We start from the raw sequence: 24,335 nt of genomic DNA, 5'->3' as shown, positions 1-24,335 counted from the left end.
TGTGCTGAATTTTGTCATTTTATATACATGTGTATATATATTCAGAAGCACAACTAAATGATTTCATGTGTAAAATATGCTGGCAAGCTTCAAAGATTGCTTTTCAATGACAGCATAAATCCATCCTTGTCTAGGCAGCTTCAGTCTCTTTACTTCTGAAATATCCTCCTTTCTGCTCGTTCTCCCTTTTCTTGCTGTATGGTGGACACTATTATTCAGGCTGCAAAGCTTGTTTTTTGACCAGATTGGCATCTTGAAATAAACTTGCTCATTGCAAAAGAAATGAGCACTGTGCTCTGCATGGGAGATTATGTGGGAAGCAGTCTCACAACAACAGCCTAGATTTATATTTAAGTGAAAATGCCTTCCAAGTAATCACTAGTTGCAGTGATACCTGAAACACTGCTGTTGACTTCAATGCTAGTAGGTGGGATGGAGGCTGCCTGCTAAAGGATGTGACACTCTTCTACAGATAAACATAAAACTGATCAATATTTTTTCAACTGACATAAGCCAACAGAATTGAAAATATTCTGCATTTGAACTTTTTTTTTTTGCATGGAGTTTTGAAAAATAACTCGGAACTTCGTAAGTCGCTTCTATTTCAGGTAACTCTATCTTGTAGCCACTCAGTTACTGGAAATTTCATGTGGGCTTTGTTGACTGAGATGGAAATACTGAACTGCTGTTCTGTAACATTGGAATACTTGGGTGTTTTTTCATGATTGTTTTGTACTATTGAGGAATTAATACTTAGAGTTGTATTAACAGTGGTGTGACAGTAACATAACAGCTTTGCCAGTTTGACAGCAGTGATTTGTGGGCCATATACCATATTAATCTCCATTCTTTAAAATAATTTAGAAATTAGAAGTTTCTTGTACATACTTGATAAAATAAGAGTTAAGAGACATGTTGTTTAAATATTCCCTTGGGTTGATGCCTCTGGACATCAGGCTACCCTGCTTCTCTCAGATGCAACTGTTCCATTTTTGCCAGTAATGAATGTTGGTTCTGCGTCTTGGTTTTTGACTAAAATAAATTTTTTACTTTTGCTGTATTCTTTCAGAAATGAAGCTACCAATATGAGTGTGTACATTTGGATATACGTCATCTTAGTCTTTTCTGAGATTTGAGTCTCCAGTTCTTTTTTTGTCATCTTAAACTCTTGGACCCAAGTCTTGGTGGCCAAGCACAGGTGAAGCTTGGAGCAGCAGGCAGAATCGGGACGCTGTCAGGACACAGTGCTTAAACTTAATGGCTGGTGCCAGGAACTGAGGGACTGTCTGTCTGTTTGTGTTTGGGGCCTGTCCTGTATCTTTACTAGTATCTTTATTGATGACCCAGACAAGAGGATCAAGTGCACTCTCAATAAATTTGCAGATGACTCCAAGCTGGGAGGGGAGGGTCAATCTGCCTGAGGATAGCAAGGCCCTACAGAGGGATCTGGACAGTCTGGATCGCTGAGCTGAGGCCACTGCAATGAGGTTCAACAAGACCAAGTGCTGGGTCCTGCACTTTGGCCACAGCAACCCCAGGCAGTGTTACAGGCTTGGGGCAGAGTGTCTGGAAGACTGGAAGAAACAGTCCTAGGGATGTTGGTCAACAATAGGCTAAATGTGAGCTAGCAGTGTGCCCAGATAGCTGAGAAGTCCAATGGCAACCTGGCTCATATAAGAAATAGTGTAGCAAGAAGGAGCAGGAAGTGATTGCCCTCTGTACTCAGCTCTGGTGAGGCTGCATCTCCAGTACTGTATTCAGAGGCCTTGAGACTGTGGAGCATGTCCAGAGAAGGGCAACAAAGCTGGTGAGGGGTCTCAAGTACAAGTCTTACGGGGACCGACTGAGAGAACTAGGCTGGAGATCAGAAGGTTCAGGGGAGACCTTATAGCTCTCTACACGTATTCGAGAGGAGGTTGTGGAGAGATGGGGGTTGGCCCCTTCTCCTGCTTAACTAGCAACAGGACCAGAGGGAATGGCCTCAGGCTGTGCAAGGTTCAGGTTGGATATTAGGAAAAAATTATTCTCTGAGAAAGTGGTCAGGCACTGAACTGGGCTGCGAAGGGAGGCGGGTTGAGTCACCATCCCTGGAGTGTTCAAGAAACATTTAGATGTACTGAGGGACATGGTACTACCGTGGGACTACTACCAATATTTACTATATTGGTAGTAGGTGGACAGTTGGACTGGATGATCTTAGAAGTCTTTTCAACCTTGGTGATTCTACGGTTCTGTGATTCCCTTGGCATCTGCCAATACGTACTACAGCCTGCAACGGGATCACTTCATTGGCCAGTGGTGAGCTGCTGGGGAGAATTATGCAACTGCACTGCCTCATCTGAGGGAGAAATAACAGGGCAGTGTCTCAAGCCTGTTCTCGAAAGGAAAGGGAGGGTGCACAGATGCTGAGAAAGGAAGAGCTGACCTCCTTTCTTCCCTTCTGAAGTCTGGATCCCAGTGCAAATACCTCATCCTGGAGTGCTCCAAAAGGGTGCCACTGTGCTGCTGGGAGCTGTTATGTTGAGACTCACTCTGCAAGAGCAAATTAGCTAAAACTGACCCAGCTTCAGGTGTAGGCTGCTTCTCCTCTAGCTGAGAGTGGAACATACAATGTTGCTACCTAAGCAGCGACACTGAAATAAAACTCAGAGCAAGAGCATTGGAGGGGAATGTTGATTTCATTTTAAAATGAAATGCCTGTTCTTACTCATCCCACTGCTACACCAACAGGAACAGCAAGATACATTTGTCTCAGTTCCATGGCCAGCACTACTTGTGACAACATGGAGCACGAAGGGCACCAGCATCGTGTCTCCAGGATCCTTCCTAAATAAGCGACCCATGTTTTTGGATGTGTCTTGTGTACATTTTAGAAGTAGACTGTGATTTTGATCTTTAATCTTCTTGTCTATCAGTCATTGGAATTCACCCTCGGTCCTTTGCTTCATTTCCTGTCTGTCTCATGGCTCTTTATCTTCCCATAATGGCTTGATTCTCCAGATTGTCCTTTTGTTTAGTGTAGGTGGAGGCTGATCTGATCTGAGTATCTCGAGAAGTTATGTGTTGTTGTGCTTGATGATGCCGATCTAAGTGCCACCAACACCTGCCATTCTTAACAATCAGTCTCCTGTTGTTCATTTCTTTTGGTCCTTATGTTTGAAGACTGCCCCTTTCATTCCCTACTCAAATCAGTCTTAATGTTTCCTTTACAAATCTCTATGAAAGGAAAACTTAAGAAATTTAGATTCCTTCAAACCCATTTCCTGGGATTTTGATCTATCCTTGTCCTTTTCCTCTTCACAAAGTTAATAAGTCAGGCCTCCTTCCTACTGCTATGAATTGCTATACCTCAGTAGCATTAGGTACTCTCACTCATTATGTAGTCTCCTGCATCTGCTAAATCTAGATGTGGACTCTGTGAATGGTCTCGATCACTTTAGGTTCCCATTCAAGTTGTAATGCTAATGAAATTGGTCCCTTGAGACGATGCTAGGATTACTTTCTTGCTGTCCGAGCCTTTGAGAAGGTTCTCAGATCACTCTTTGAGCATCCTGCTGAAAGTGTTGCCAACATTCAATTTGTCTTTGCTGGTGGTGGAGGTTTTCCTTGTTGTGATAATTTTCATTTAAAATGCCTCTTGATTTTGAAGAGGAGTAAGGCTAAGCAAAAGTTATTTTCCTGCTTATGAGTAATTTTTGTGCAATTGTATTCAGAATAGAAAATAACTTAGAAGCTGACCTTTATTTTTACATAGAGGATTTGGGCCCAGACAAGCAGCAGGGGAAAGAGGTGCAGCAGAAGGATTTAGCTAGATCTGGCATGCTCTCTTTCACCAGAGGTGAGATCTCCCTGCCTCAGCTCCCCATCTTTTTCCAACAATGGTGTCCCTGACAGCAATTCTCTCTGGAATATCATCCTACAGCCTGCACAGGAGCACTGCATAATGATGACCTTGAAGGATGTCTTGCTAGTTAAATGTTGCTCCTTGAGGGCATTACGTTAAATGACAGTCTAGAGTAGTCTGGATGCATCTGCTCTGTAAGCACTACTTCTCTTCAGGCCTTCTGGTGGACAAAGGTCTGGCTCACAGCTCCTGACTTTTCAATCTTTTTCTTCAGATTGCACTCAGTGCCCTGTAAGTCTGCCCATATGCAAGACATGCTTGAGATCTACTGATCCTGGGCTCGTGGGTGTCTGATTACCTTAGTACAATAACCACTAAATCTTCCCTTTAAGTCTTTTTTTCCATAAGCTTTCTTGTGTCTGGTGCTAAGGAAGAGAACACTATCTCTGAGAGTGCCACAGCATCTGGGACGCTGGGCAAGCTCCAGCCTTGGGGGTGTTCACAAGTCACTTGAGCAAGGCGCTGAGCAACCAGATTTAGCTTTAGATTCAGTGCAGCTGTGGGCTGGGGGTTGGACTTGAGACTTCCAGAGGTGGGGAAACCACCTAAATCTTTCTGTGAAGGTAAACATTTGCTCCTTTGCTTTCACCACTACTGTAGCTTGTTATTTGTTGCTGTTTTTCCTTTTACGCAATCGATGCCATTCATCAGACTGTTGTTTCATTTCAAAATCCTGAGATGGGTGAGGCAAAACAAGCCTTTAAAGGAAATCTGTTGGTTTTACTGCTGTATGTGCAAGATCTGAATTGCTCTTAAACTCCCATTGTTTCCTCCCACAGTAGCTTACCTTGTCAGCATGCTAACCAATTAATATGTGTGAAAATGTATTACGGAATAAAATGATATAGTTCAGAAAATAAGCAAAAATGTTCATACTGCTACTTTGCCAGAGCCGCCTTGCTCTGCTCTACCAGCTCTGCTCCCCTGTGACTGCTGAAATGGCCATGTAGGAGGGCAGGGGGAAAGAATTTAAAGAAAGCTGTTTAAATGCCACCTCTGTCACCTGGATATTGTCAGCAAATACAAGGGCTCCAAGTGTGTAATAACACAAGTACAATTTAGGACAAGTCAGAGCAAAGCCTTTATTATTTATAATTGTAGGGAGAACACATTCAGATGGGTGCAATGGCGGAGCATTGTGATAATAAGTGAATATAGTGATGTGACTTCATGCTGTTCCAAGGTAAGGGAAGAGGTGAGGGGAAAAGTCTAATGTTAACAAAGCTAGGTATGCATCCTTGGGTGGAGGAATGAGCTCTGGGCAATAACTTAAATGTTAACAGGGCTGAGTACCAATTGCTGAGAGAGAGGCAGCTTGCTAACTGCCACAGCTGACAATATAGAGCTGGCTCTTGGCAGAGCCTGCAGGAGTGGCACATCCCGTACGGTCCTAGCTGAGGAGTGGGAACAACCACAGGCTGCTGGCTTTAAGTTGAAAGGAATGTTGTTTTCATTAGTGTAAACTTCTTAGCCAGACCTCTCATATCTTAAATGTTAATAATTTGACTACCACAACATCTCACACGGAAAACCTTTGGAAAACTGACACATATTAGATGCGCTTGCCAAGTAAGCAAAAATGTAAAGTTCAGCAAGCTAAAAATTTCTACAGCCCATCAATCACAAAAAGTTTGATGTGCTTTTATTACTGTGATCCAACTGATTTCTTCGTGAGTGAAGACAATCAAGAGTCAAGAGACTAAGTTTTGTCAAACTAGTCACGGTTCAGTGGACTTTACAGTCAGAGCAGGAAGAGCAGAACAAAACAGTTGATTTCAGATCCCTGAGGGTAGTATCAGCCACTTCTCACTTCTGCTGTATGGCGTGTTTTGAGACTGCTCTGCTAGCTATGACTGTGGGTAAGCTGCCTCTTGTGAAAGGCAGCACTGGGCTGGATGAAGTGCCAACTCTCCACTTCTGGAAGCTGGCGTTGAGGTGAGATGTGTGCTTTCTATAAGAAAACACAAAGTGGTTTCTTGGGCAGCTACTATGAAATGAAGTTGATGAGGTTCAGGTGTTGAGATGAGAGCTGTAACATGTATGTCAGGATCTGGCGTCTGGATTCACAGAAGCTTGATACATCCTTTGGGTCGTGGGAAGACACCAGCAAGATAACTGCACCTAGCAAAGGGGTGAAGAGGCTGGAAGAGGCCACTGAGGGAGGCAAAAGGAAATAGTTTGCAAATGAATCTTGGGACTGGAATCTTTATGTTGTCTGAAATTAACTGGTTTATTTAAAAATATTTTTATTAATTATAGCACTAGTAGTACAGATAGAAGGTCATTAAAATGGCTTTCTATCATTCAGTAAATTACACTTTCATTTAGAAGTTAATTAAATGTCTCACTACTTTTTTTTTACTTGTAGTCTTATGAGTTGTGAAATGCAGACCAAACAACCATCACTGATTTCTAAAATAACTCTCAAATGCAGTGTCAATTGTACTACTGGTGATCGGTCTTTCAATTCATATTTATTATATAAGATATTCTAATAAGATACTAAACTCAGGTATTATTTGAGCATATATAAAAACCAGCTTGGCTAAATAAGAGTAGGTAGTTTTGATGTGCATATCTCATTGTACTTTTACTTTTCCAAATTCAAATTTCGACATAATGCTCTATGTCGTGTCCAGCAGCTGCTATATTTATCCTTTGCTAGATCTCTTCTCTTCTCTTATCCTTTTTATTCCATTCCATTTTCTGTCTTTTGTCAAAAGAGCTTAGTATGCTTTGTTTTCTGTTTTCCTTTCCTGCAGGCTGTCATCCGACTTCTACAGCAAGAAATCCAAACTACAGAAGTACTGCTGAGAAGGCAAAAATCACCAGCTGTGAGAATGCTGACTTCCAGGGATCCTCCAAAGAATTCATCAGTGACACTGCCAATCGGAAAGATGTGCATTGGAATGGCTGTCTCCTCAGTAAAAAAGGACAGCTCTGGGTGGCTTATGAACACCTCAGCTATGCAGGCCAGGAACTGTTCTTTGAGGATGAGCAACATAGATTTGCTGGTGAACAGTTGAATGACGAGATCACTTTTCTGCAGGTGATTGCTTGAAAACCTGCACGATCTGCAGATCACTCTATGAACTATGAACGAGGGAAGAGGAGTGTGATAACAGAAACAACCAGTCTGGGTTGGGGACATGCCACTGACATTGTCACAAAGTCCAGAGAGATAGAAGTGATTTTTGCTCGATTGCATGAGGATGTGAACACCTTCCAAATTACAACGCAATCAATTTCAATGACAAGCTTCCATTTATACATCTGCTTCTGCCACAGGCATATCAAATAGCTGGTGTGCCAAGCGGTGACGGAGGCTATGACTGCCAAAAGCACGCAAAGAATCCTAGCAAGCCTATCTTAGCTCTTCACCAGTTCCATGGACATCACTGGGTACAAAGGACATCTTTCATGGGTCAAAGACGCAAATGGGATGAGGTTGCAAGCTGCAAGAAGCAGCATGCTACAAGAACAAGGACGCTGAAGAATCTTTGTGTTTTGCAAGCTGCAGATCTGCTTTGAGGACAACCTACTCCTCAGAGTTCCTTCAGGACTGTGACTGTGTTTTTATACTTTAACTCCAAAGCAGCACACTAAAAACTACATGGCAAAGTTTCAGTATAATTTGAATTATTAATTGCATTCGCATATGAAATATGCAAGGCCTTATTACAGACGTAGGCTCACTGACTGTTTCAGGGACTGCTTTGACATGTACAGGCTTATCTGGAGAATTTGGAGTTGCAGTTCCAAATGACACTGCTAAATGGCACCTACACTCTGAGCCATATTGTGGCAGCTGTTGTGTGGCTCTGCATTGTAAATCTCATCTGTCCTGGTGCTGAGCTCCTGCTCTTGTGTTCATAGCTGGAAATAGCCTATAAACATGCAGAGTGATCAGCTGCTGGGCTTTAACCTGTTTTAAAACAAACACAGCAGGATCTTTTGACGTGTGTCAGAACTCTCTGGTCCTCTCCAAGGCTCATGTGGGCAGATGCAAAGATGACAACTCAGGCTTCATGTGTTATGGGACACTTCTTACTAATTTGGACTCAATTTCTGGTTTTCTTGCTTTATTCATTGCAGATCTTTTAAATGGATTTCAAAACTCAATTCCGAGAACTCTGAGTATCGTCCCTACCATAGGCCAAAATAATTAGGACACACTGAATGGTTTCCTGAGGAAGCCAGCTGTGCCAAAAGGAAGAAATGGTACCATGAGGCAGAGGGGAAGAATCTGACACTGATGTGTTCAAATGTGGACCGTGGCAGTGGTGCCGGTGAGTGTGCTGTGTGCGGTGCTCTCAGCCTGCTCAGTAAGGCAAATCAGACTGTGCAGGTGGCTGTATCATCACCGTTATGTTTCTTCCAGAAGGCCTAAGCACAGTGCTCTGTGCAATATATAAGAAAGCTGAAAAACATCAATACATGTTATGTTTTTAATCCCATTATTAAGGTAACTTCTCAATATTAATACCTTTTGGAGTAACAAATCTAGGTGGACAAGATCATCATCTTCTGACCAAACCAATATGCAAAATAAATGATTTTAGAAGACTTACGGAATTGCCATGACGACGTCTTAGGGTTCCCTTTCAGCACCTTGGCATGATATAGACAACATGTGAGCATGGTTGATAGGCATGGAATTATTTAGGGTGTGTCTAATTTAATTTCTAGGAAATACACATAACAATATTTACTTTGTGTAAAGTGTCATTTCTTAGGAAAGTATGTATTCTCTTATTTTCTTATGTATATATATAGCATGTATTACTGAAATTTTATTTGTAGTTGAAACATTTCTAAATCTGATAAGCATAATCTTTGCATTTAAATGTTCCCTGTATTTTTGATTATGTTACCTTTTCAAATTTATTTTACTTTGTGATTTAAGCACATTATATTCCTGTCAGCCTATGTCTAGTTCTTCTGGTCACCAGAGAGGGGCCTTTCTTTTTGTGGAGGTTAAGGAAAAGGTGTCTAGATGCTCCCCAGTTACAGTGCAGCAAGCAGCTTCTCTGCTGCTCATCCACTAGTGCCTTTGAAATCACATTCTCTGGTCACTCATGCTCTTCTTACTTTGGCAGGAGGCAAAGAGGCATCTCAGAAAGACAGAATCCCTCCCTGGCATCTCCTGCTGTAATCATTGTGTATCTTCATAAAAAGGTACTGAATGGCACTCTTGTTAGGGAAGGAGCATCAATATCTCAGCGTCCCTGTCGACATGGGGAGAGCAACAGTACCTGGAGGTCTTAGTGCCTATTAAACTTGGTGTAGTACACATGCAGAGTAAAAAGACTGCTTCCAAAATAAGCAACCAGTTAAAAAATGTTTGCAGAGGGGTTTATTACTAATTCATAGTAGAGTACAAATAATTCTGAATAAGGAAATCATGTAATGCGTTATGCCAGAAAGAAATGAGACGGGTAAAACGTGATGCAGGTAACTCTAAGGTGCACGTAACCAAGGGGTGATACATAAACAGGCTGAACTTTTTTCTGCATAGTTAGAAATGACTGCAGAACAAGTTGAGGCATGTTGGAGTAATGACAAAATATAAAACTGGGCTCAAGGTTCAGATCCTGTCTGCACAGAAACAGCTTGAGGGTTAAGAATAGCCACTGAGCTTATTTTGTAACAAGGCAGCATTCCCTTGCTGGTCAAACAAAAGTTTCTGTGGAGAACAGCTCTTGAGCATCTAACACTTTATGGAGTAGGTGGCCTGTGCTGTCCTGGCTTGTGTCTGCACATGGTGTACTGATGGGCCACAACTCTGGCAGAGCAGCAGATACCTCTCCTTCCATCCACAGCTTTTAAAATAAGAATTGCATTCTTTGGAAAAGTTGTAGACTCTAGATCCTCATGGTCCTTTTCATCCCCTGGTATTTTATGATTCTAGATCCAAATTTCATTCATAAAATGCTACATAGAAGCCAAACAGAAAAAAAAAAAAACTGCATTAAGTATATTTTCTCTCTCTTCAAAATTCTGTAACAATTACATCGCATTACTGTTCCTACTTCAAGTTTTTCCATTTTATTTCTTATTTTCATCAGAAGTTGTTGCTAGGCACATAGGAGCTCCTCCCGTAGCACACTATACTCAGATGACCCCACAGGATTAATTAGCTCTCAGAAGCGAATGCGTACAGAGCCTAAGGCAATTCAAACTTTAATTTCCATCACGATTTCCAAGTCAGCCCGAGGAGAAGCTCCACAGAGCTTCATCAGCTGTGTATAATTTTGGTTGCTCCACTGTTCACTCAGGAAGGATCTCACTGAAGAGCATCCCCAGTAACAGTGACCAGTTTACTCTGACGCTGACGGTTTTGTTCGTAGGCAATGCTATTATAGAATTGTTTGGGTTAGAAAAGACCTGCAAGATCACCAAGTCCAATAATCAAAAAGAGTGCCAAAGCAGGAGAATAATTTGTTCAGAGACTACACACAATTTGGAATTAGGTGGCCAGAATGCTTTTTCATTTGCTTGGAGCACTCTCTGTGGAGTATATGGAGATGGGAACTGAATTCTGCAGATCTGAGAGGGCAGAGGTTGAAATCCTTACGAAAGCAATGATGGCTGAGTGATCTCAGTGCTGAGTGAAGCAAGTGAGATAATGTTGAAGGAACACCAGGCTCCCTTTGCATCTTCATCACCTAGCCATCCATTTGCAACATTCTGATGCTTTTCTTGGGTCAGCAGCAACTTGCTTACCTACCTGGTCACTCTACAGTGAAATTTTACTCAAAAGTTGCAATCACTGATGGGAGAGAAAAACACCTAGGAGAGCCCAATTGCTTCTCAATTATTTGTTCGCATATAACAGAAAAACATTAATAAAGCTACTGCATGCAAACAGAAGTGTGTTAATTTTTCAGAGGAGACAGAGACATTTGTTATGAGTTGATGCACCTACTCTTTGATTTGATCTCTCACATTTTCTTTCTATCTTTGAGACAGACAGACGAGGCCTTGGTTTGTCTGTCAGATGTAAATACACAAGTGTGAAACAACTTATGACCTTCTCCTGTTGAAGTGTAAGCAGTCATGCGTTTGCCAGCAAGTATGTGCTTTCTCCAAGAGAAGGTGTTCCTGGAGGATGTGCCATACAACCAGTTCCAACCCTACTCTCCTCAGTTAAGTCCCAGGAATAAGTTCACATTTAAAAGCATCAAACGAAGGATGTCATTTGGAGCAACTGGCATATTCTACATTCATCTCTGACCTAGTGCATGCTAAGCTTTCCACAACTACACAGAACAATCCAAAGAGCTTCCACCTAGATCAGCAGCATGCCACAAAATTGCCTTGGTTTCTGTGTAACACTGCTGGGTTCACTCAGCTGCAGAAATCCTCAATCTTAGAAAGTTTCTATTATTACATTTTTAGTACCCTGTTATCCAGTCAATCAATCAAGCCACCATGGCTGCAATTTGTAGCCAGATGGAAAGTCTTCCACAAAGTACTAGGCTTCCATCTCACACAGAAGTCGGCTTTTCTAAAGCTATGATTCACGCTCAAGGTGGTTAGTCATCCATTTCTAGAAGCGGGCCATTCCATCCACTATCCATTGCTGGGATACTTGTGCTGTAATGTCAGTACCACTCACATGCAAGCTACCTAGTGCTTTACAATGATTTAAAATCAGGAAATGACAGCAACCTTCAAATGCATCTCATACAAGACTTCTGCTGTCTCAAATGGTTGAGACTTCAGAAGAGGGGAAGCATTGGTATTGTTCCTGCAAAATGCCGCTTGAAACCATTATAGCCCTGATACCTCATCTTTATTGAAATTTACATTGTTAGGAGTCAATGATAGGACTATTCTCTATAGTCAACATGAACTCTGCAATATCTTCAAGGAGGGAGCAAGACCATTTCTGGTTTGCTCAAATGATTTCATGATGAGGTACTCTGTGGTTTATTTTCCAAAAACTTGATTAACAAAATAATAGTTTGAGCTGGAGTATCTTGCACACACAGAAAACTGTTCAAATTAACTTTCTCAGCCTGTAAGAACTTTCTTCTGAGAAACGTACTTCAGCTTTAAAAAAAGATGAAACCACATGACAAATGCTGACAAAACCCTTCACAAAATTTCCTTTGTTCATTCTTGTATAGAATAGTGCACAACCCTTACTGAGTTGAACTGACTAGTGCACAAACTTACTAAGTGCACCTTTGTTAAGTTTGCAGATGAGACCAAGTTAGGGGGAAGTGTCAATCTACCTGAGGATAGGAAGACCCTACAGAAGGACTGGGACATGTTGTATCAATGGGCTGAGGCCAATGGGATGAAGTTCAGCAAGACAGTTCTAGGGCCCCCAGCACAGGAAGTATATTGAGCTTTTGGAGCAGATCCAGAAAAGGGCCACGAAGACGATCAGAGTGTCTGGAGCACCACCCTTACGAGTATGTGCTGAGAGATTTGGGGCTTTTCAGCCTAGAGAAGAGAAGGCTCCTGGGGAACCTTATAGTGGCCTTCTGGTACCTGAAAGGGGCCTACAGGAAAGCTGGGGAGGGACATTTTATAAGGGCATGTAGGATGAGGGGAAATAGTTTTAAACAGGAAGAGGGTAGATTTAGACTAGAGATTAGGAAGAAATTCTTTACTATGAAGGTGACAAGATGCTGGAACAGGTTGCCCAGCGAGGTGGTGGATGTCCTCTCCCTGGAAGCATTCAAGGCCAGGCTGGATGGGGCTTTGAGCAACCTAGTCTAGTGGGAGGTGTCCCTGCCTATAGCAGGAGGGTTGGAACTAGATGATCTTAAAGGTCCCTTCCAACCCAAACCATTCTATGATTCTATAAAGATCAAGTGCAGAGACCTACACTTTGGTCACAAGTTCATGCAACATTACAGGCTTAGGGCAGAGTGGCTGGAAAGCTGCATGGAGAAAAAGGATCCAGAGGTCAACACTCAGCTGAACTTGAGCCAGCAGTGTACCCAGGTGGCCAATAAGGCCAGTGGCATCCCGGCTTGTATCAGAAATAGTGTAGCCAGCAGGAGCAGGGAGGTGATCATCTCTCTGTACTCAGCTCTGATGAGGCTGCACCTCAAGTACTGCTTTTAGGAGAGGCTTTCTGAAAATAACATTTGTTGAGCAAAACAAAACAAAGATGCACTTTCAGCTTAATAATATTAAAAGAATCTAAATACTGAAATTATTCTAAAATTTAAGGTGCTAGGGGACAGTATCAGAATACCAGCCCTTTTGGGACTGTATTCTTCTCATGACTTGGTCATTAAACAGTAAGTGTGTGAAGACCTCATTTTGCCTGCAGGTGGAACCTTGGCATTAAAATCACCTCAGTGGCAGAGGAACACTGCTTTTGATAAATTCTATCTTTAGGTAGCCAGTTATTAGCATTCTGCACTATTACAAAATAAGATAAGCAAGTGTATTTCTTTGTCATCTAGTTTACTGGCAGACAAGATCTGACCTTGAGCCTTGTTTTTATATTTGGTTGTTGCCCAAACCAGCCTGATCTTGTTTTGTAGTTGGTTCTACATGTGAAGTATTCATTCTTTTTAACACTTCACTGAGGTTAGGTTATCTGCAGGGTGCTTTGCAGGCTTTACAGGCCAGACATACTCAAGATTTCCCTCTCAAGGTAGTGACTGAGGCATTCTTATCACTTGCCCAAGGGAGTGATAGCAGGGTAGTGAGCATATAAAATTTGGGAAGATGGTTTCAATGGTGTTGTTGAACATGCTCCTACATGGCAATGCAACATAGTGTAGAGGTCTTCTTATTTACAATCCAAGACTGTATAAATTCCTATTATTTCCTGTCCTGTATTAATCCTCAGCAATTTTGACAGAAATAAAGATCATAGAATTAGAGAATCTTAAAATGGTTTGAGTTGGAAAGGACCTTAAAGATGGTCCAGTTTCAATTCCCCTGTCATGGTCAGGGACATCTCCCAGTAAACCAGCTTGCTCAAAGCCCCATCCATCTTGGGCGTAAACACTTTCCACTGTGTAAGAGAAAGAGCGGGTCTGAGACTGCCTTTGGAACTGGAATGGGACCAGAGGAGGACCATGGAGATGATCAAAGGGCTAGAGTACCTCTACCATGTAGACAGGCTGAGGCAGCTGGGCTTGTTCAGCCTGGGGAAGAGAATGCTCAGGGGAAATCTCATTGTTGCCTTCCAGTGCTTAAAGGGAGCTATTAAGCAGGAGGGAAATCAACTTTTCAGGCAGGTAGATAGTGATAGGACAAGGGGAATGGTTTTAAACTAAAGAGGGGAGATTTAGATTAGATATTGGGGGAAATTTTTCACTGAGAGGGTGATGAGGTGCTGGAATAGGTTGTCCAGAGAAGTTGTGGATGCCCCATCCCTGAAAGTGTTCAAGGCCAGGTTGGATGGAGCCCTCAGCAGCCTGATCTAGTACCTGATTTAGTGGTTAGAAACCCTGCCTGCAGCAGAGGAGTTGTAAATAGATGAACTTTGAGGTCCCTTCCATAACATTCCACTCTATTCTATTCTACATCCACAGCCTCTTTGGATAACCCGTTCCAGTGCCTCACCATATTCTGAGTAAAGAATTTCTTCCTTATATCTAATCAAATTCTATCCTCTTTAAATTTAAAACTATTATCCTTTGTCTAATCACTCCACGCTATAGTAAAGAGTCTCTCTCCATCTTTCTTGGAGTCTCCCTTTAGGTTCTTGAAGATCTCCTTGGAGCCTTCTCTTTAGGCTGAGCAACTCTAGCTCTCTCAGCATCTTTTCACAGGAGAGGTTCTCCAGCCTTCTGATCCTCTTTGTGGCCCTCCTCTGGATCTGCAAATCCAGGTCTCTCTTGTGCTGGGGTCCCCAAAACCAAATGCAATGTTCCAAGTGCGCTGTCATGAGGGCAGAGCAGATGGGGAGAATCACCTCCCTCAACATGCAGGTTACACTTCTTTTGATGCAGCCCAGAATACAAATGACCTTCTGATCTGCAAGCACACACTGACAGCTCATATTTAGTTTTTCATCCACTAGTACCCCCAAGTCCTCTACAGTGCTGTTCTCAATCCACTCATTGGCCAGATTGTATTTGTATTTGGACCATATGCAGAACCTTGCACTTAGCCTTGCTGAACTTCATTAGGCTTGCTTGGACTCACCCCTCAAGCCTGTCAAGGTCCCCCTGGATGGCATTACATCCCCTCTAGAGAACTGACTGCATTACTCAGCTCAAACTCACTGTCCATGTCATCAATGAAGGTATTAAACAACACCGGTCCCAAAATGGACCCGTGAGGAACACTGCTCATCATGAATCTCCACCTGGACATAGAGTAATTGACTCCAACTCTTTAGATCTAGCCAGTTCTTCATTCCCCTAACAGTCCATCCATCCAATCTGTGTTTCTTCAAGACAGAGACAAGGATGTTGTGTGGGACAGTGACAAAAGCTTAAAACAAGTCAAGGTGGATGACATCAGTTGGTCTTCTCTTGTCCACCAGTGCTGTAACTCTGTTGTAGAAGGCTACCAATTTAGACATGACTCACCGTTTGTGGTGCTATATTGGCTGTCCAGCATCACCATGAGGGACATATGCCTTATGCCTTATGTTTTCCATATGACTTAACATGTTTTCCAGGAGGATCTGCTCTGGGATCTTGCCACACACAGAGGTGAGGCTGGTCTGTAGTATCCTGGGTCCTCATTTTTTGCTCTTTTAAAAAATGGCTTCTATGTTTCCCCTTTTTCTGTCACTGAGGACTTTGCCTGAAAGCTGTGACTTTTCAAATGTCATGGATAGCGTCTTAGCAACTTCATATGCCAGTTCCCTCAGGATGCATCTCATGGGGTCTCATGGACATTCACACCTTCAGTTTCTTCACATAGTCTTGAATCTGATCTTCCAGTCAATGCATCTTAATTCCTCCAGTCCCTGTCTTGACATTCTGTGATTTGGGAGGTATGGTAAGAGCAACTGACAGTGAATATAGGCAAAAAGTTGAGTACTTCAGCCTTCTCAAAGTCAGTTGTACTCAGATCCTCTGTCTTGCTTTTCAAGGATTGTGCAGTTTCTTTTATCTTCCTTTGCTTACGTAGAAACTCTTCCTGTTATTCTTCACATTCCTGATCTGAACCCTACACTCCTGGGCCATATCCCTATAATTTTCGCAGGATGTTATGTCCCTGCCTTCAATGTCTATGCACAATCTATTCCTGTTTTAGGTTGATTAAGAGGTCCTGATTCAGTCATGCTGGTCTCCTGCCTCCCTTGCCTGATTTCTTGCATGTTGTAACCGAGAACTCTTGTGCCCGAAGAAAAATGTCTTTAAATATCTCCCAGCTCTTTTCTGCTTCTTTACCTCTGAAGGCAATTTCCCAGGGCATCCAATCCACCAGTTCCTTAAACAGATGAAAGTTTGGCCATGATCCATCCTTTATTCCTCTCTCTTATTCAAGTCACAGCATTACTAAGCACAACCAAGTTGGTCTGCCCCATCCTGATCTGGATTTACTTATACTGACATTGACTTGAGTGGGACTAATGATATTGTTTATTTTGATTTAGAACTTAGTAATCTGTCCCTGCAGTTTATCTCCCTCAGTGTCTGCAAGCTCAACAAAGCAAACCAATCAACCAACCAACCAACCAACCAACCAACCAAACAAACAAACAAACAAACAAATAACAAACAAAAAATACCCAACACATCTCAAAAAATGCCTAAATCTTATTCTGTAATTAACTATGTGATTAATTCAATTCATTAATTCATTAGGTGATCCTTCTGATGCTCGCTCTCAGGGCAGAACACAAGACACCAGAGTCTTTTGAAAAACCATGACTTGATAGAGGTTGGTAAAGAGATACTGTGCTGAATCTTGAGCACTCATGCTAGAGAAGAAACTACAGCAGATTTTATAGGATCCTGTCTTCTGCAAAGAAGAGTTCTGATACAATTCAAACTATGCAATCAACTAAGGACACTCATCACACTTGATCAAACTGCTGTTGGTATTCGTTTTTGTTAAAGGATGTTCACCTCAGAAGTTTTCTGGAGAAGCAACACTGAAAACAGCTCTCACAGAAGAGTGTGTTTAATTCCTGAGACACAAGCCTGAAAGTCATAGATTTCAGAGATGATGTACAGACTGAGTTTTTATAGAATACATCTAAAGGACTGTCAGCTCTTGACAGGCACTGCACAGTAAGGGCAGGATTCAGGATGGCACAGCCCATCAGAGAGCTATCTCTGGAGTGCCCTCAAACGGTAGAGTTACTGGGTATGTCACATCTTGTGTCACTGTACTGCGTAGGTTGGCCAAAGTCCTGTCATGACAAGCTGAGGCCAGTGGTCTCCTCATCCCTATAAATATCCAGCGACATCACAGACTCACACAAACAAAGATAAAGGGTGAAAAAAGAATGTAAGTGCAGAATACACTGAAAGACAATGTTGTTCTGGATGCCATCTGGAGCATGAACTGAACAGCAGCTCGTCATGAACATCAGATTCAATGGGTTTGAAAGGACTGAGCAAGAGTCTAAGAAAGAGTCACCTACTCTCATTGTGGGTTTGGATTCACCCTCAGATGGTCTGTGGAGGACCTACCCTTCAGCAGGGACATTCCAGTTTCCAGCTGCCAGGGAAGATGAGATTCAAACTCGTGCAGCTCCAGCATAGTGAGGACATTCCAGGGAAAACCAGTACCAGAGAGATGGCTCAAAGAACATGAGCGAGACTGATAATTTGTGCATCCATGTTGTTTGGAGAAAGGCCGTAAAGAATCCATCAGTTATAACTACCTATCTAGCTGGAGTAGAGTACTAATTAAACTATTCTTTCTTTTCTTTTTACTTTTACTTTCTTTTTTCCTCCCTCTTTTTACTTGAATTACAGTTCCCATGAGTGATTGCTTCATTAGTCCCAGAATCTGACAGAAATCCCAGATGTCCCTTTCCTGGTGCATCTTGCTTTTATGATCCCAGATGAAATACTTTGCTTTTATTCCTATGTATCAGTATCAATCTGAATCCTATGATGATGTGATCTTTCAAAAAAAACATTAAATACTTGCTAACACCTTTTTTTTTCTGTCAAGAGCCAAGTCTAGTGTTTGGAAGAAACAATATCTTTATGCAGGAGGTAATTTTTACTCATTTTACAAAAAAAAAAAAAAAAAAAAAAAAAAAAAAAGGAAGATGAGGAGATGAAGAGAAATAAGATCAGTGATTCAGAATACCCTGGGAAAAATAATCTCTGCTTTCATACTCCATGGACAGAAATTGAAACTGTTGATGTAGGAAAAATATTAAAAAGAAATCTTGTATTAGATATTTCCTTCAGAATTAATGGGGAAAGTGCTTGGAGTCATGTTTAGCACAATATTACTATTGTTGCTTGTCAATTGTATGAAGCATAATTTTGAAAAAAAAATATTTAATTTATAAACAGACAGTATAAAGCAACACGTAAATGATTTGGTACTTGCTGCAAAATTATCATGTCTACAAAGATGTATGTTTTTTTTTCCACACTTCTGCTTTAAAAACATGAATTTTAGTCTGTATTTACACTCTATTTCTGGTTTCTACACTGGGACTTTCCTTTTTCTTTGTAAGACAATACTAGTGCTTTTATTACCACCTACAAGGGCTGCTCCAAAAGTAATGCCTCCTGTTTTATTATGTTGGCCCACAATGTCACAGGTGGATGTTGGTGGTATGGCAGTACAGGTTGAACCATCCCACCAATATTCCCTTACATTTTGTCGCCGTGTGATAGATGGCAGCAAAGGGGCAGTCTGACAGAATGGCATCTGACATATGAAGCGTAAGTGTGTCACTGAATTCCTCCATGCAGAAAAGATTGCACCCATTGACATTTACTGGTGCTTCGCCAACAATGGGTAACCTCTGTTGGTGTAGATTTTTACGAATGTGTCGTGCAGGCTCTTGTTCATTGCTGGCAAAAATGCGTAGCTAATGGTGGTGACTATGCTGAAAAATGGCATTTTGTAGAGAGAATTTGCTCTTTCAAATAATGTTATTGTTCTCTTTGTATCTCTTGTAGTTTCCATGGAAATAAATGGGAGGCATTATTTCCAGAACAGCTAATGTACAATAGTACCATCTATTTCCATTACTACACATCCATTATTATAAATGTAGATATAAACATCTATATTTATATATACAATATATTATTTTCATTTACTCTAGAAATTAGTCAACATGAAAGAGAAAATTTTTAAGAAAAGCAATGTACAGCTAGTATGAGGTATATTTACTGTTATTCAGCAGGAGCCCTTGCCTGCAGCTACCCTGAGCCCTGCCAGAGGCCCTGCTGCTGATACAAGCTCTACCGTAGAACATGGCACTTCCTTAAGCCCTACCAAAGAACAAGCTGCTGCCCCAAACCATGCCATGCCACAGGCCCTACTTCTGCCCCAAGTCCTTCCGCAGAACCTAGTACTTCCCCATTCCTACACAGAACCTGCGTCAGCCCTTAGCACTGAAGCAGGCACTGCTGGTGTACTGAGCCCTGCTACAGACCCTGCCCCAAGCCCCACCACAGGCTCTGCCGTTGCCCAGAGCCATGACTCAGGCCCTGCTGCTGACTCAAGCCCTGTCACATTCCCTGCTGTTGCCCCAGCTATTAAGACAGGTCCTGGTGCTGTCCTGAGCCCTGCTAGAGGCCATTCTGCTTTCCTGAGCTGTACTATAGGCCTTGCTGATGTCCCGAGCCCTGCTGCAGACTCCGCTTCTGCCCTAAGGCCTGCAGCAGGCCCTGCTGCTTACTCTGTCTTGTACTGTTCAAAAGCCATGTAGATGTGGTACTTAGGGACATAGTTTAGTGCTAGACTTGGCAATGCTAGGAGAATGGTTGGACCTGATGATCTTAGAGGTCTTTTCCAACCTAAAACGATTCTATGATTCTATATCTCTCAGCCCTGGCACTAGGAGCTTGCCAGTGTCAAGAGAGATTTAGAGAAAGAATACAAGTAATTCCTTTTTTACTGACAGTTCTCGTTAGAGGTGTTAAAATGTAAAACAAACGTTTCCGGAATATCCTTTTTTGCACAGTTTACATTTATCCTTATTCATTGTGGACTACTGTGGCTGGTATCAGATAATGGTGGTAACTATAGCCTGAATACCATTTCCCTAAAAACAATAAGAATAGCACTCACTGCCTCTATTCATTTTGTGTGTGTGTGTGTGTTGACTGTGCTTCTGGACCACCAAAAAGGAGAAAGGAAGTTTGACTCTTGATTAATATTTGCACTACTTGAGTAAAACTTTGCAATAATTGAGCAGAATTTCTGCAGATTTCTATTGTACTGTGATGGTGTTAACGAGATGTCAAGGATTGCTCTTAAGCAAAAATGGTGTGATCTGAACTTCAATATATTATTGGATAAAGCTATCAGCTGATGATGAATGAATATGACAGGAATGTAAAGATCTGCTCATAAAAGAGGTCCCATTCAGCAGCAGCAGCTGGAAGGAAAGCTGTGTAAGAAGCTGGAGCTGTAAGGAAAACTAGGAATTCATGTGTTATTTATCAGTTGTCCCTAGATTTCCATGTCATCAGTCTTGAAAACTTGAATATATACCCTAAGGTCTCTGACAAATTCAACTGCACAGGCTGCCCCAGAGCAAGCACAGCCTTCAACAACACTCACCCGCATATAGTACTGCCAGGTCCCACATAAAACAAGTATAGGCAGTCAAGTCCTCCATCTAAATGTAATGCTAATCACAGCACTGCAAAGTTGTTACCTTTTTCTTATTTTCTACAATGGTGAGTGTTACTTACCAGTTCAATTGTAATTCTGAATTTGGCTTTAGGTTTTATTGGAGAAGAAAAACTTGTGTTTACATTTTTAAGCAGTGATAGATTTTTGGGCCATTCCTGGACTAAAGTGAATCACAAAGAATTGCAGCTTAACAGAAATTACTATTTCTGGGTAGAGATGTCAATTTCTGCCTAATGTCATCAGCACCATCAAACCTCACAGACTCAGTTGGCTACAGGGAAATACTCTACTCCTGGCTTATTTGAATTCACAGCCTTTGGGTTTTCTTCCTCAAAAAGATGTTGATTCATTTATCTTCCTGAATATCAGCACATTATTCTGAATGTTCACCTTCCTCTGCACAGAACTTTCAAAATTCCTGTTTTTTTTTTTAACCCCTTGAAAGAAATACACCACGAGACAAGTAACTGTTCAGTCTTGGTTTGCTTTCAATTTTCACACTCTAGCTATGATTCGGGCCTGATATTGTGAGACATTTGCAGATCTCTATTCCCTGCAACTTCACTGTTTGTTTTCAGGGCAACATTTTTGCTCTCCATAGCATACATAGCTAATTGAAAAGTAGAGCCATAATTTTCACCTTGTGTTCTACCCACCATGCAGCATTTCAGTTATGCCATAGACCACAACTTCTATCACAAAATCGTTTTCTTATGTTTAAGAGGAGCAACACTTCCTGAAATGAAAAATATAAAAAAGATGTTCACCAACAAAGCAACAGTGCTTCCGGAAATTAAGCTTCCAAGATCATACAGAGCAAGTAGTGAGCTGTGAAAGTATGGATGGTAGCGAGAAAGAGATTGTTGCTCCATTCTAGCCAAAAGTCAAAGCCTTAATTTGGGGCATCAATTTCATTTGTTTGTTAGATGCAATTATAAGCATTATTAATTAAAATGAAGTTGACCTTCTAATTTTAGTATGTAGCATAAGTGTTGAGAGGCACATATCAGAACTCCAATCTTTGTAACCTCTCTAACTTAAGGGACATTTAATCTATCCTGAATTTCAAGTACCTAAAGGCTGCTCTATTCATCAAAACCCAGAATTAATAAACACAGTTTTTAATAAACTCTAATGCAAACTTTACACATTTTCATCTCAGGTATTGCCAGCTGGTGTTTAAAAGATTTCTGTATTTTCCATACCTTAAAGCCATCTGTACAGCCAAACACATTAGGCTAGCTCCCATGGCTTTATCTGTTACAATGTGATCAGTAGGATCACTTTGCAAGTTAACCATCGGTAAGAGGTGTTGTGTGACAATTTTCTTTTGTCTAGATCCTCTGAGACAAAACAGTCTCAATTAGTGCAGTTCTGATGACACAGAAAAAAAGATAACCAGCTTTCCTTTCGTTTGTCTAACTGACAAACTTTTGTATCTGCAGCTCCTTTGAATTGATTACCCCATGGGTGTCTAACCTTTCTGCTTGCCTGGGTCACATTTAGTGACTAGAAATTGTCTTGGGCTGTACACATGTAGGCTGCTCCAAAAGTAATGCCTCCTATTTATTTCCATGGAAATGACAACAAAGAACACAATAACACTGTTTGACACAGCAAATTCTCAACTAAAAAACACTGTTTTTCAACATAGTCACAACCACTAGCTACGTATTTTTTGCCAGGAGGGAACAAGAGCCTGCACGCCATGCTCATAACAATCTGCACTGGCAAAGCTGATCCACTGTCACCACTGCTGAAACACACCACACACTGCCTCATTGTACTCATGGTCACTGTTTGGTATCAATACTAATTAAGAAAGTGTTGGTGAATAACAATGGGTGCAATCTTTTCTGCATGGAGGAATTCAGTGACACACTTACGCTTCATATGTCAGATGCCATTCTGTCAGACTGCCCCTTTGCTGCCATCTATCACACGGCGACAAAATGTAAGGGAATATTGGTGGGATGGTTCAACCTGTACTGCCATACCACCAACATCCACCTGTGACATCGTGGGCCAACATAATAAAACAGGAGGCATTACTTTTGGAACAGCCCTCGTAAAATATATAATATTGTTAATATATAATTAACAAAACATTTTAATGTTAAATATTTTTCTTAAAACATTAAAAAAAAAGAGAGGACCAAAAGCATAAAACTAGTGGGATATTTGACCTTGTTTTTTTGTGAAACTAATGCATCAGTCTGGTTCGATGGCAGTGGCTGTAATTCTTCATGAGCTCTCAAGGTGTTCATCGGAGATTTTTGATGAAATTTTACTCCTCCTGTACTCCATACTTGATAATAATTGTTCAAAATGTGTGTACTGCCAAAAAGTTATGACATGAGCAAGGTGTGATTGTGAAGCGAAGGACATTTTTCTCTGCTAGTATAGGGATTATGAAAGTCTGGTAAAGAGACACGATCAGAGTTTTGACTTGTATATCTGATTGCTACTCTATACATTCCATTTGAAAATGTGCACGTCATGTATTTTTATCAATTGGAAATGGTCTTGCAAATGCAAATTGATGGGTTTTTTTTTTTTTTTTGGCAGTCTTGAAACCCCAAGCTGTGGGGTATGGCTGACATGCCCGAGGGAGAGGATGCCATCCAGAGGGACCTAGACAGGCTGAGCAGTGGGCCCGGGAGAACCTCATGAGGTTCAACAAAGCCAAGTGCAAGATCTTGCAGCTGGGTTGAGGACAGTCCTGCCGAAAAGGACCAAGGGGTGCTGGTGGACGGCAATCTGGACATGAACCAGCAGTGCGCCCTCACAGCCCAGAAAGCCAAGTGCATCCTGGGCTGCATCAAAAGAAGCGTGGCCTGTGGGGTGAGAGAGTGAGGCCTCACCTGGAGTGAGTGACTCCATATGTGGAGTCCTCAGTACAGGAGAGACACAGACCTGTTGGAGCGTGTCCAGAGGAGGGCCACAGAAATGATCCAAGGGATGAAACAGCTCTCCTATGAGGACAGGCTGAGAGAGCTGGGGCTGTTCAGCCTGGAGAAGAGAAGGCTCCAAGGTGAACTGATAGAAGCCTTTCTGTATCTAAAGGGGGGCTACAGGAAAGAAGGGGACAGACTCTTTAGCAGGGTCTGTGGTGACAGAACAAGTGGAAATGGTTTCAAACGTAAAGAGAGGAGATTTATGTTGGGTATAAGGAAAAAGTCTTTTACAGTAAGGGTGGTGAGGCACTGGCCCAGGTTGCCAGAGAGGTGATGGGACCCCCATCCCTGGAGACATTCAAGGCCTGGCTGCAAGGGGCTCTGAGCACCAGATCAAGCTGTGGACATCCCTGTTCATTGCAGAGAAGTTGGGCTAGATGACCCTTAAAAGTCTGTTCCAACTCTAAGGAGTCTATGATTCTATGCTTCTGTGATTCTATTTTCAAGTTCCTTTATCAAAACGGAAAGCAGGACTGTGCGTTCTCCGCCGTGCAGAGCCCTGCGTCCAGCCAATGTACCCAAACGCGCGCCGTTATTTGCCACCAGGTGACTCAGCGCTGCCCCCCCGCCCAGCTTCCAGGCGACGCAGCGCTAACGGCGCGCTGACGGTTTGGCTGTTGCTGAGCGACGGGCGAGTGCCCGGGGCCGCTCCGCGGGGAAGCAGCCGCTGCTTTTACCGCGAGGAGAAGGGGTGGGCCGCGCTGCGAGCCGTGCTGGGACGATTGCGGCCCGCGGGC

General features: G+C 42.1%; 1 protein-coding gene and 1 long non-coding RNA gene across 5 annotated transcripts in view; both read left to right on the top strand.

Annotated features, from left to right (window-relative positions):
- On the top strand, window positions 5,665–10,772 carry LOC110398224. Its single transcript, XR_002438269.1, has 2 exons — window positions 5,665–5,839; window positions 6,667–10,772. It is a non-coding gene; the product is annotated as an uncharacterized LOC110398224 (long non-coding RNA).
- LOC110398206 (olfactory receptor 10AC1-like) overlaps window positions 23,820–24,335 on the top strand; it is an 11,976-nt gene continuing 11,460 nt past the window's right edge. For 2 of the 4 annotated variants that reach the window (XM_021395677.1, XM_021395664.1), the window contains exon 1: window positions 24,162–24,289. The gene's annotated coding sequence lies outside the window, so the exon portion shown is untranslated. The other 2 variants (XM_021395672.1, XR_002438266.1) reach the window with 2 other exon arrangements.

This window comes from Numida meleagris, chromosome 1 (genome assembly GCF_002078875.1).
Source record: "Numida meleagris isolate 19003 breed g44 Domestic line chromosome 1, NumMel1.0, whole genome shotgun sequence".
Lineage (NCBI taxonomy): Eukaryota > Metazoa > Chordata > Aves > Galliformes > Numididae > Numida > Numida meleagris.
This window is presented reverse-complemented; position numbering and strand designations above follow the sequence as displayed.